The sequence below is a fragment of the Tachypleus tridentatus genome, chromosome 2, assembly GCF_004210375.1.
Source record: "Tachypleus tridentatus isolate NWPU-2018 chromosome 2, ASM421037v1, whole genome shotgun sequence".
In the NCBI taxonomy this organism is placed as follows: domain Eukaryota; kingdom Metazoa; phylum Arthropoda; class Merostomata; order Xiphosura; family Limulidae; genus Tachypleus; species Tachypleus tridentatus.
In genome coordinates, this window is record NC_134826.1 from 90,980,780 (window position 1) to 90,988,899 (window position 8,120).

Genomic DNA, 8,120 nt, shown 5'->3' on the forward strand with positions numbered 1-8,120 from the left:
CTCCAATTCCATTATGCAAATAATAAACCCATTGCAAAATCAGTATTGTACCTTCTTTTTGTCTCAGCAAAGTGGAGTAACTATACCACAATAAATATTTCACCTTAATGATAGCTTGGTCATCACTACGCATAGCGAAATCTTAGCACAGTGAATGTGTTAACTTAATGCCACTTTCTACCATTACTGATAGAACATTCACTGTATAGATGTTGCACGTTGATATTATTATATATTGCTAAATCATCTCAAAGAGTACATTTTCATCTGAATGGTATAAAGATTATGGACAATTAACTCATTGCGTTATTTCTCTTACTCATTCCATCACACATTACGTGCATCACTTTCACTTATCCAAAAGTGCTTATCTTTTTAGTGCGTGTAGTTAATATCAACTTATTTCAAAAGTAATATTTATCTCATTATCAATATAAAATTTGGTACAAATGAACAATCCAAAACATTTCACCTTTAATCATTTTAATTATTTAAACTCTAGACACGAACGATGTCTCTTATTCTTATTACAACTGTCCCTTATAATAAATCGTTGGAAAGTGTCCACATTTTCATGAATTAATTATACCTTTCCTTATAGACAGGTTATCCAACAGTAAATATTCTACAAGTGTATCACTAAAATTGTATTTCTGTTTCTCACTTACTACTTATTCAATCAACTAATTAAGCGTATTTATTTATGAAAATCTACGAATGAACTTCTCGATTAAAATTAATGTTCAACGTAGTGGAATATTAATATTATATCTAGTGAATACACTGCGCAGATACCGTATTCCACACAAATTTCCTACATATTAACATATGCGTATAGTTTAAAAGCAAAACTCCTTTTGATAGATCTCAGCAACATTCATTAAAATCCTTAATCAAGTACTTCCAAACGTTTAGTAATTCCTTACAATTAGAATAACTGAAAATTTTTAGCTGTTTATCACTAAATTTATACCACACTAACATATAGACATTTCTGTAATGTTGTTTGAAAATGCAATCACGTAATCGAGTTCCTCCTATGTCCGCAAGACATCTTCAGGCATAATGTCAGTCCCAAAATGTTTACTATTCTGTGTTGCTTGTTACAATAGTGAACATTATTGAATGTATCTTAAATGTATTCGAAGAAACTGCATTGGATCAAATTTACTGCTTTTAACGGGAAATTTTGCCATTTTAGTAACGTTTCGCGTGGATTCTAAGAGTACAGTTTTAACAATCCTGTTTGTTTATAAATTCAACTAGTTACTTATTTCTCAGTTTATTTACACCTCAGACTATAATCTAAATTTCGAATATACGATATTTGACTAACATACCATCATATGTGACCATTCGAAGTTTCAGGTGGTTGGCATTTCAATGAAATCATGTTTTGAAGTCGGCATGAGACAGTTGACTCACTCATGGAACATTTTACGATGAGTAAAATTATCTGGAATATGTATCATTGTCGTGTTAATAATTACGTAAAAAAAATAAATCTACGTTTTCCTCCAATGTTGTTACAGCGTTAACTAATTACGTTCTTACAAGTTTCGGCACCCTCGAGTTTTAAACTTACTTCACTGCGTATGTAAAAATAAAGTTAAATTTCGTTGTACGTTTAATACTTGGTATTGAACCACGATAGGTTGTACGATTAACTATTTTCTAAGACTACCTTATGAAACTGGTTAAAATACGTACAAATGTAGTAATTTTATTTCAAATGTGACTTAAAGATATTTCTAAAATGTAAGTAGTATTGTGTAGTAATAGTTTTTTTTTTTCGTAAAGCTCAAAAAAATTAAAATTCAAAACCTGCTGTAACAAGATTGATTCTTCAGGACGTTTAGATCTCCAGTTCTTGTTCATCTGTTTTTGTAGACTTGCATGTTTTCAAATTTTTCTTGAAACAAACGAAGATATATAGTCTTGGTTGTATTTGAAATGTAGAAGTTTTAGTAATTCACTTCTAAAATAAATGGTTAACAGTGGATTTTATTTTTTAATATGTAACTTGCAGTTTCTATGAATTTGTTACTTTAATACAAAGCTAATTGTGATTTCTAACATGTGTAAGCTAGGAATGTTTTGTATCCGGTTTACATAAACCGGGAAGTTGTTCGCTGCTTTAGCGTGAAGTTAATATATTAATGAGTTTAGTTGAAACAAAAAGAAATATGGGTAAATACCCTTTTAATCAAATAACGTACAATTCATACAAAAACTCCAAAAAGGTTTTAATCATTTCGTTAAATGAAACGCTGATGTTTATGAACACTACACACAAAGTATCCAAAACTCCACCTCTTAAATTTTCTCTAACAGTTGCACAATCCATACGATATGTCCATGTACACAAACTCGTGGTAACAAGTATAAATTGTTCAGAAGTATCTTATGCTGGAAGATTTCACAAAATACACGATAAATATTCAAGTACAAATTTCAAATAGGACACTAAATTACAACGAACTGTTCACCATGAAAAACTTCCACTCCTTATTCAGCTTCTTACTAGAAGAGCCACACGAGAAGACTTGGTTGAATGACAAGTAGAAACTTATCGCTCAAAGGTCTAGGTGTAAATGATCACTGAAGGTGGAATACAACTTGTATGATCTTGTACTAAGAGCTTCACCCATAAGGCGAGATATGCAACTTCTAATATTTTAAAGCTCTGCTTCCAGAATCTCAGAACAAACGACTTTTCACTTATACAAGACAAGAATAAAAATACTGAGACTGTTAAATAAAGTTCGTTTTCCTTAATAGTGGACTACGAAACAAGTTACTACTTATCAGAATCAGCCAGCTAAGAAACAACCGTACACCTCCACTGTGAAAGTGGTGTCCAAACCGTAGGACCCTTATTTCGGGATGTTACTGGTGAACACCTTTACGGACTTCCAGAACTCTGGTCATCCTACTTTACAACGTAAAAAAAAAAAAACCTCCCACCCTCCCATTATAGCACACAAACTAAATAAATATTTAGTTAACAAACTTGCACATTCCGACACGAATACAATTGGTGAACTCTGCATTTAGAAAGCCACCAAATCGTTCACCGTAAACCACTAGTTCATACTTTGATCAACTTAAGAAAATTTAAAACACTGAACTATACCTGCTACATTAATAACTGATAATTCTATATTAAAAAAATAGACTAACTAACTATATGTGATAACTACTACTAACAGTTGCACACAGCAGATATACTGATGATGTTAAAAACACAACTGTTCTCCCAACTCCAAGATTCAAGCTGCAGAACTTAGCAACTATTGCATTAAACTTGCCACTTCCTACGAACAAGTTCCAAAATGACGGAGAAATTCAGTGCCAATATTCAAGATGCAGTTTACAGTAACAAAATGTTACCTTAATACAACTTGTAAAAGCCACGTATCTACAATTCTCTCTTCAGTCTTCATTAAGTTTGAGTGACTATACATGAAACGTCTCAAACCTTCGTGGTTATTTCGTAGTCCGAGATTTATCCAGTGTTGAACCTATAGTATTCTGAGAAGTAAACAAATCCCCCCCCCAAAAAAAAACCAGGTATGTAGAAGTTCTATTCTTTAAAATTACACAAATTCTATCCATTAGCTTTACACTGAGGTTTGTTAAAACAGTTAAACTTGCATGTTTTTCAATAGCAAGAGTTACGGTGTTTTTTGCTTTTTATATAAAAACATTTGAAACAAGAAATACAGCGCAATATACATTACTTATTTATCCAGTTTAGTGGTAGTTTACACGTTACTATACTTAGCCCATGCAAAAGATGTCAGGACACAATTTTCATGCACGACTACATTGAGAATTTTTTTTGTTCCAATTAAGGTGTATAGTTGAAACAGAAGGTAGTACTTGGGAGGTTAAAAAAATGTTCATTCATCAACCATAATGGACATCTCCGTCCAATTTGCTGGCTGAGACTGCGAGATCTGCATATCCTAATATTACGATCTTCAACAGCACGTGAATCTCAGTTGTTCACAAGTCTGCAGGTGAACGTCATTCTTTAAGACCTAATTCAGTGGAAGAAAAACAAAAAACGCCACACGCGAAAAGTATTTGCAGAGCACACAACTCTTGAACTATTACTATGAATGAGATAGATCAACATTCTACTGCAGGTAATTCAAGTACGCTATGTTGAAAACAGTTACGAGTTACACTCGGATTATCCCTAACCTGTATAAAAGTTCAGTTGACTAATCAAAGAAAGAAAGTATTAATCAGAGGCTGGTAACTAACCGGCATCCTTCTAATTACACGTTCGTTTAACATGCACTAAAATTAACCGAAATTACCTATTGGTCTAGATGTACCAATGGCACATGATCAAGTTTCCGCTAGGTTGGACGATCTTCCAGATACATGCGGGTAGTATGAATAAAAAAAAAAAAAAAGGACGAAATTCCGACATCACCAAGAATTCATGTTGAAGAACCTGCGTGATATTTACCAAAGACACCTATTCCCTAGCAAGTTTTGCTAACGTTACTGTAACATATCTTAACCTTCAGAAAAACAAGTTCGCCAATACAAAATGTTACCTTACTGCAGGTGTATCAACTACAAGTATTCTTCTTCGTTCTCAGGGTTGAGTTTGAATGACGAAACAGCATAATAAAAAAATCATACATACGTGGCAAGCTCTTTAGGGTCTCATTGAAATTCTTCACTTTGCTGAACCTATTTAAGTAATCAAGGTGCAAGTAAAGCACTACCACCCTACCCACAGTACAAGGTAAAGGGCGGCATTTGTCTTAAAATACAGATCAGGTATAGAAATTTCCATTAAAATATCTATTGAGGCTAGACTGAATTTACGGTTTACGTTATCACTTCAGTTACAGTAAACTCGTACAGCAAGTCTTGCATGGTATTCAGAGTTCAACTTTGAATTTAAATCTCTTTTATAACTAACAAGCAATTAAACATTAGATAAAAAGTAAAAACGCAAAGTTGTTAACACCCCAAATACAGCTTACCCTATACAAGAGTCAGAATGTTACATTTACTCCAAACTAGGAACAGATGACCATTCTTCTACGACTATGGCGAATGAAATCCGTGACAGTAACTTCCGTTCTGCAATTGTATTTCAAAAAACAGAAAAAGTAACCCATCCCAAACAGCTCATCATCCTTACACAATGCACAAAATACGTGCAACTCATTTCGTAATTTGAACTTCCACCTTTTAACAACCTACAAAAACGAAAACGATGTAGTTAGTAGGAAAATTACCTGTCCTTGCAGTACTTACACACTCCTTATGCAGTTAGTTATTTCAAGATTCTTTACCATCAAAAGGCAAAGTTAGATATTGTAGATTCATCTATAGCTTCAACTGCAAGTACAGTAGAATCTATACATCAGTTGAAACTATTAAAAAACAAAACCAAAGTTTCTTTAATCCCACCTTTCCACCCTTGTTCGACAGCCTAGAGACTATATGCAGGTCAGTTGTAATTATAGTCGCATCATATATAGTAACACCTATACATAAAATGTTTAAAAAACATACGCAGAGTAAGTCTATCTTCACATTATCGTTTCGTTTTGTTTTTTTTTTGCAGATTTCGCCAGAGGGAAAATGATTAACATGTAGCACTCTTCCAGAAATTACTACAGCAAATCATTACAACTACTGCAACAAATACATAGTTAGCACAGGAGTGTTTGTCTTTAATCTTCCCCCTACTAAAAACCTTTGGAAAAAAACAGCAACAGATGATTAAACTAGCATCACATATTACTATCGGGATGCTTACTCAAAAAAATTTACGTTTATCGTAACAATAAATTTAGAGTTATCATATTTGCATCTACACGATAACTCTTCAGCGTTATTTCTTTTTTTTTTTAATAAGAATACGCAATTACTATATCAAACTGATATTTCACTAGTGTTATCTTAAAATTTGCCCTTCATCGTTGCCGTTACGACGCCGCTGGTTGTTCTTCTAATCTCCGATGTTCTTCTCTACCTTCCGTTCAAAATCCGCTTTCGCGCCCTTCTGATATACTATTCCATACTCTCTCAAGTTGTCAACTACGACACGAGGCACAAAAAAAACGCCTTAAATAGCACTCATGGGCCTTTTCACTGTATTCTAGTGCAACAAATAGAGAATATAGCTCTCATATTCTGACGCAAAATTTTAACTTTCAGATCATTATTAAGCACCAAACGTATTTAAGAGTAATAAACATTTGTTTTTATAAAAGGTTAAAGGAAAATTGTGTAACATGCTTAACGAAAAGTCAAAAGAGCATTCTAGAAATTTTGCGGAAGTACACAACCATATAACACCTATGATCTAACCTTTATATTGCGATATAATATCCCGTAGCGCCATCTATTATCTCGAATATTGTTTTCAATAACAAAAAGAAATATCCTGATGCATTACAGCCCCATCTATCAGAAAGAATATTATTTATAAAAATATAAAAAGGAAAATCCTGAAGTATTAACAAAGTTTAAGTTTTCCCGATATACAAGTCCAAACTATTTAAAAGTTGTCTTTTAAACAATTTAAAGTTATAATCAAATATATTAAAATCTAGTTGATTGTAAACTTGTTTAGACCTTGCCCTACGTGTTCAAAATTACGAACAAAGCTATTTCAAATATTTGATGAATTTAAAAATTATAACCAAAACTCAATCAACGAGAAAATAAACATACTTTTTAAATTTAAGTTTAGTCGATAAAATCGGGAAAAAAAGCAATATTACTTGTGTGTTTATTTCGAGAAATATAGCTCATTATGACAAAAATCACACAAAGTTCACCATTCTACGTTAGAAGTGCTTGTAATAATTCACCATATGACAATACAAACAAATCCACAACTCGCAATGATTTCAAAATATATTCTTTTTCAGTACAAGTACATTTAGTATTTCTTTCCCTTCGTACATTTTGTTTTACATATTAAACCATGTATTGTTCTTCTTGATGACAGAAAACCCACTTGAAACAAAAATATATCTCGGAATGGTTAACTTGAAAATGTCCTTAAAAGATTGAAACGTTGTTCTATGCTTTATTAATAAAAATGTTAAAACGCATACCATCCATGTTTTGTTTGTTTTATAATCTGTTATGGCATATACTTACCTGCAAAAACATGTTAGCATACATCGTAACATGAAAGTGAATAAAACAGGTCAGCAATTAGTTTCACTTTGTTTAGTGTAATTATTTATTTTTCTAAAATACATTCAAGCAATGAACACTATCAAGAAATCAGAGCTAATTTCGCATACTCGTTATGCTCCTTTTTAAGGCCATATTCATGTAGGTTATTATGGTACCGTTAATGCAAAAATACCCAATCGTTCGATCTGATTTTGTGAACTTCTCACACAGTTCAAGGTCTATTTCGCCATTTCACATATATTCTAATTTAAAATCAAATCATTTACATGTATATACACGCTTTTAATGTTGTCATAATAGATGAAAAACAATATTAAGTTACAGCGGTCTGGTAATAAATATATATATAAAATAAACAATGAACTGTAGTAATAATTTCATTAAGTAAAATTTGTATCCATAATTTTTATGCAAAAATCCAAAATAACAACCACCTTTATATATATGTCTCATTATAGTTACCGGTCCAGGTTGTCATACGGACATGTTTATGGTTTGTTTCCTTTGTAATTTCGCGTAAAGCTACACGAAGGCTATTTGCGTTAGTCGTCCCTAATTTAGCGGTATAAGACTAGAGGGAAAGCTACTAGTCATCTCCACCCACCGCCAACTGTTGGGTTACTCTTTTACCAACGAATAGTGGGATTGGGCGTCACATTATAACGCCCCCACGGCTGAAACGGCCAGCACGTTTAGTATGACGGAGATTCGAACCCACGACCCTCAGATTACGAGTCGAACGCCTTAACCCACCTGACAATGCTAGGCCGCCTACATATTTAATGCTACACATCCCACAAAGGCGCACGCACTCAGCTTCCTACTCTTATTTGATTTTTCTACAATTTTTCATGACGTCTGACAAGATTAACATCGGCGTTTGGATTTTGTTCGATAAATGGGATATTCCCAACGCATTTGGG

General features: G+C 33.0%; 1 long non-coding RNA gene across 2 annotated transcripts; it reads right to left on the reverse strand.

Moving 5' to 3' along the window:
- Positions 1–1,394: 1,394 nt before the first annotated feature.
- Positions 1,395–6,286, reverse strand: LOC143244505 (uncharacterized). Of its 2 annotated transcripts, none has more exons than XR_013025126.1 (2): positions 3,394–6,286; positions 1,395–2,932 (listed from the first exon to the last, which is right to left on the reverse strand). It is a non-coding gene; the product is annotated as an uncharacterized LOC143244505 (long non-coding RNA). The 2 variants fall into 2 exon arrangements; XR_013025125.1 differs by having other exon boundaries at positions 1,395–2,935.
- Positions 6,287–8,120: the final 1,834 nt, after the last annotated feature.